Genomic DNA, 5,921 nt, shown 5'->3' on the forward strand with positions numbered 1-5,921 from the left:
ACAGCCGACGTTCATAGCAAGGGTTCACTGACAAATACGCTCTCATTTGCCGAGACGATAGTTAGCATAGCCTTCAGCTACGTCATTTGCTACGACCTAGCAAGGCGCCATTACCAGTTATATTGAGCTTATTATAAAACCTGTACCGTCAAGAGCGATGTACACCAATTATGGATTAAAGTTAAGTATTACATCATCTACGTACTTTATTTGCAATTCTCAAGACATTGTCCCGTTCCAGAGCTCACGCCAGTCTGCGTGTAATTAAACGCGTGCATTTCGGCCTCCTCTAGCAACACGGTGTTGGCCCTTCTGCCAATACATCAAGGTTAACTGAAGTAGTTCCCTCCGTATAAATTGATTAAGTTTCCAGATTTTAAGTGTCATGTAGCCTCCGGCAGAATTCTCCACTTCAAAGGCGCTGAAGAAGGAGCAAGACAATCATCATTTACAACTGAAATTGTTCTAGATCAGGAAGAAATTATGCTTACTGGTTAAAAAAGGTTAGTTCCAGGCCAAAAAGACATTGCCGGTTAACCACGCGTTAGGTGACGAATGAGCTTCTTGTAGTTAATGTTTTTGGAAATGCCGTTATTTTATAAAAAGTTAGTGGACTTTGAATCAAGAACAAGTTCCACGTTCAAATACTAAAATAACAAACGCGCTCAATGGTTACGTCACCAAAGAATCGCTTCCAACTTAGTTTAAATGGCCAAACGTTAATCGTGTGGTTTGATTAAAGTAAAAGAACTAAGAGGTTTACCGTTTTACAATATTAAACATGATACTTCCTGGCAGATTAAAGCTATGTGCCCGACCGAGACTCGAACTCGGGACCTTTGCTTTTCGCGGGCAAGTGCTCTACCATCTGAGCTACCAAAGCACGACTCACGCCCGGTACCCACAGCTTTACTTCTGCCCGCGAAAGGCAAAGGTCCCGAGTTCGAGTCTCGGTCGGGCACACAGTTTTAATCTGCCAGGAAGTTTCATATCAGCGCACACTCCGCTGCAGAGTGAAAATCTCTTTCTGGAATATTAAACATGTTTTCAATGTAATACACCAGTTATTATTACCAAAAGTTGTAGCGAATATACTTGCATCAGTCTCCTGGTGATGCCAGAAAGGGAAGAAGGAAATAGCCTAATGTCCCTTCGCTCATAGGTAGGATGAATACAACCCGCAGCTAGCTGCGTTTAACTTTACTTTCGTTGAACGTGATTAATTCTCTGTCCATACAACACAAAGGTGTTTATATATGGGTGTTAATACTATTAAAATATGAAACTGAATGAAAATTTCAATAGTCTTCTGTAGCTGTATATATTTAACTCGATTATGGACCAACACAACAGGTTTTGAAACTTTGAAGTTGAATCTTTTGTTGTATATCTGTACAGAAAAATTTATAAATTAATGCTTTGATAATGGCGAAAAGAAATTACCTGAGAGAGCCTGAAGTACTAAGTGAATAGACTTACACAAGGAAGAAATATATTACGGATCTGTTTACGAAACTAGGTGTTGATAACATACGCCCCATTAAGAACGGACCTATCCGTATTTAAGGATTAGGATTTGTAATTTAATGATAAAGGAAGGTTACTTCCAAATGCTATGTCATATGGTTTAGGGAGTTGTTACAGAATGCCGCGGAGTATCAGTTAGTGTGGCTAGACAAAGTCCTCAGAACTCCTCAACTGATAAAACCCGTCATCAGTGATTAATGTCCAGTCTAAAAAATGACGAAACAGAATTAGGAATCGTAAACTGATCCTCGATTATAAACAGTGAAGCAGTAACTAAAATGAAAGAGAGATGGTGACAGTTCCCATGTAACGTGGAACAACTGCTAAAACCTGAAGTGACGTGTCTTAAAATCACAAATTACCATCACTTCAACGATTAAAACTTGCTCCTTTCCGCCTACAACATTTATGAGGTGCACTGCCTGTTGTTTTTCATTGAGTTTTATGCTTCAAATGGCTCTGAGCACTATGGGACTCAACATCTAAGGACATCAGACCCCTAGAACTTACAACTACTTAAACCTAACTAACCTAAGGACATCACACACTTCAATGCCCGGGGCAGAATTCGAACTGCGTCCGTAGCGGTTGCGCGGTTCCAGACTGAAGCGCTTAGAACCGCTCGGTCACTCCGGCCCGCTGAGTTTTATGTTTCAATAGTTTTACCACCTGTACTTGAGCACCTTTTGTACTCTATGCATTGTTAATCCATCCTGTATAACTATTTTAGCTGCGGCTTCCCCACTTTTAAAATTATCTCTAACATTTTCTTAGAACAGATATTGGTATTATGACGTGGGTTACGGATGTTCATTTTCCAGAGACTTAGAAGTTGCTTTTTTTGTAGTTCACCCTAATGCAGTTGCCCCGATTCCGCAAATAATGTAACTAAAATAACGTTAGGAATTATTACGAAGCAGTCAGTAACCAGGAATAGCATTGTAAAGTATTAATGTCTCTTAAGGGATATTCAGCCAGGTACAAGAGTTCATATTTTGCGGATTTATCAAACGATGTGTCGTACAATAAATGGTCAGCGTCGAGATGCGAATCATAGGTGTGCCTTGTCTTTTCCGTTTTGTAAACGCCTTTTTGTGGAACGAAGTACACCCCAGACAGAATGAACTGCAATGAAAAAGCATCGAGCAGTTGTCATGTATTGGTGCGTTCGTCAAGGTATTGAATATTTTGTGCTAACATCGGCACAGTTTATGGAGAAAGGTGACAATTACCCTTTTTGAGGTAATAAGGCGTGAAACTGAAAGACTTGTTCCAGGCCGTCTAGGGAAATGAAATTATTCTTCTCATTTATCACTCGGTATTTGCAACCTATGTATCCCGTAAATAACTACTTCCGAGTTAACTTCTGATTTTTCTAATAATTTTTCGTTCGATCTGTGTGCTGTTGTTTTCAAACTTGTCACCACATTTGCTACTGTATTATAGAGTCGGTTTTTCTCTGGAGATGGGAATCCAAAACCATTTTCCAAAACGTATCCCTATTCAGAATTTCATGTTCTTCAATCTTCATCTCTTTCAGATTTTTTTTTGACTTACAATGTTAGACGTGGCTATGAGACAGCAACCGTAAATGAACACGATCTGTATGATACAGCCAACCGGCTGCAACAAGGAGTTGCAACCGGTTGGGTCTTGGAAACATTCGCTCTAGGGAGATTTTTTGAGACTGGTTTGTTCAAATATTATCTTGCTCTCCTGTTTTCATTCGTCTGAACCAAATGACCGTAAGACATCAGTCTACAGTTTCTCATCGTTACATTTAGTTGTTCAGTTTTCTTGCCCAGACATTCACTACTCCCGTTCCCGTATTCACCTCTGTATTTAATTAGCCTCAAAATTTTTCTTGGATTGTTGGTCTCCTTCTTTTGCATGTTTTCTGCTTTACCCGTGTCAGTCAAATCCTAACGTTTGGCTACATGTAAACATTCTGATGCCCTTTTTGTAACACACTGTAGTAATTAATCTCGAGAGACGTATATCTCTTATAGCGCAAACTTTTAGTCAACTGAAAGGCTATTATCATTCTCCTGGCTCTGAGTTATTAGATTCATCGTCATGGCCATTCTTGTGTATTCCCTCACCGAGTTATTTAAATTTATTGACGCTGTTAAACTCTCCGCTATCGGAAATTTGAAGTACTTTTTATGTTTTTCATATACTCCGTTTTTGTGTAAGGTTTTTGAAGTCCTGTCTCGTTCGGCATTTTTTCTAGTTGTGTATTTTTATTGTTGCCATTGCTATGATTCTGGAAGGTATTACGAGATCGCCGGCAAAAGATAAACAGTGAAATCTAAGATTACTGTTTTTGAAGCCCCAATGCATCTGGTCTTTTACTCGAATCTTTCTGAGGTCTTTTTCTTGTTCTCGGATCATCTATTGAAGAAAATAACTGAACAACAAATTCTTGTTGACTTACATATATTTTCAATCCGAAACCATAAGTATCTCTCCTAAAGATTTAAATTTAATGTTTTTGTTCATTAGTATCTGCTGAATTATGTTTCTTGTTTTATCATCCACACCAGAATGTTCCAATACTGGAAACAGAACTTCTGTCTACAGACCCATATGCCTTTACGAAGCTCACAATCAGAACGAGATAGACTTGCATCTTGCTGTTATGTCTTAGACTATGATCTGAAAGGGTTAGGATCCGCTCCAGACAATATCTTCTCCTGAAATTTACATCGATACTCCCCGTTCTTGTCGTCTACCAGCTTCTCTTGTCTATTATGTGGCGCTTTCTTACCTTGTAACTGGTAAAAATTATTTTCTTCTGTAGTTGTTAGCATTAGTATTATCTCCTTTCTTAAGTAAAATATGAATTCAGACACATTCCCACTCCTCTCGAGTTTCTTCTGTAAGCAGTATACTATGCGTTATTTACGACATTATTCCACAATCCTGCGACAATTTGATCTCCAACTGCGGCTTGTTGTTTTTCAAGTCTTGAATGGTATCTAAGGGTTCCTTTGTATCTGATGGATTATATCTTCAATCTCTTGGAGATTTAAACGACACTGTTTCTTTGTTACTGTATTTCCTAAATCAAGTCATATTATCCCCCTCTTTTTATGTTCAACCTATTTTAAGAGACAAACTTTATGTTTAGATAGTGGCCTTTTTTAACCTTAAAATTCGTGACTTCTTTCTGTTTTATCATGGATATCGCTACATGGTCTATCAGAAATTCTACAAGGAGTTTATTAGGAAATTTCCACATCGTCCCTTTGAACTATTAGCCCAATTTTGTAAGTCTTACCATTTTAAGTTGTTTGTGTGCTGGAAACACCCAATTTGAGGGAGTTGAAGTGTCTTGTCCGGCCTTCTTGTGGATTTCGGAGAACTCCGTGTGAATGCATCTCCGGCACACTGGACATTTTCATTAGACATGCATGGCCAATCAGTGCTCTCCACTTTGCATATGCTATCAACTTCCAGCAATTTTTTATACAATCATAAATCTGCTTGTGCCTAGGCGGCTTCTTGCTGAATCCACGGCGGAATGCACGTTGAACTTGAACAGTGGATTGACTTCGCACAAATTCCAACGCACGAAATGATTTCTGTTGTGGTGTAGTTACCATATCGCTGCAAACACAACGCATCAGTGTCAAAACTTTGAACCTTGCTCAATCCAGTGACATGCGCAGTAAGTTCCTGTATTTTACAGTTTGTAATAAACAACTGAAATTTGTTGTTTCTTTTTGAATCACACTGTACTTATTCCGAACAGTTCCACATTCACTGATCAATTAACGGAACAACAGACGTAGCTCAATCACGTCTTTTCTCTCTACAATTATCATATCAGATACCGTCCTTTTAGAATAGCAGATACCCTCTCTCACATCAAGGAATAAATATTGCGCTCCCATACCTTCTGTGAGGTGATTCTACTACCAAGCGCATTCCTTTGATATTGGGTCTGTTTGCTGTTTCATCTCTATGAGTTTCCTGCACTCACAGTACATCCCACTTTTCTGATTGGCATAGTTGCGATGTTACATCCTCTTTATTCTTGGTGATTCCCTTGACGTTCAGGCTGACGATCGTCATGGTTGGCCCTGAAGAGGACCTGTTTTTGGTTTTGGCTTTTGAGAGGAAAAAGAGTCGATGGCGGAATCAGAAAAATGGGCTCGCCCAAGGGAGTTTGTTGGCGCCAATCCTATTCAACATATATACAAATGACCAACCAACTCCAGACAAAACCAAAACTTTTGTATATGCAGACGACCTGGCAACAAAAGTTCAAGGCAACAGGTTTGAAGCCATCGAGGAGAAACTAGAAACCGCCCTTTCTACAATGTCAGCCTACTACAAAAAGAATTATCTAAAACCCAATCCCTCGAAAACTCAAGTGAGTGCATTCC

Source organism: Schistocerca nitens, chromosome 5 (assembly GCF_023898315.1).
Source record: "Schistocerca nitens isolate TAMUIC-IGC-003100 chromosome 5, iqSchNite1.1, whole genome shotgun sequence".
In the NCBI taxonomy this organism is placed as follows: Eukaryota; Metazoa; Arthropoda; class Insecta; order Orthoptera; family Acrididae; genus Schistocerca; species Schistocerca nitens.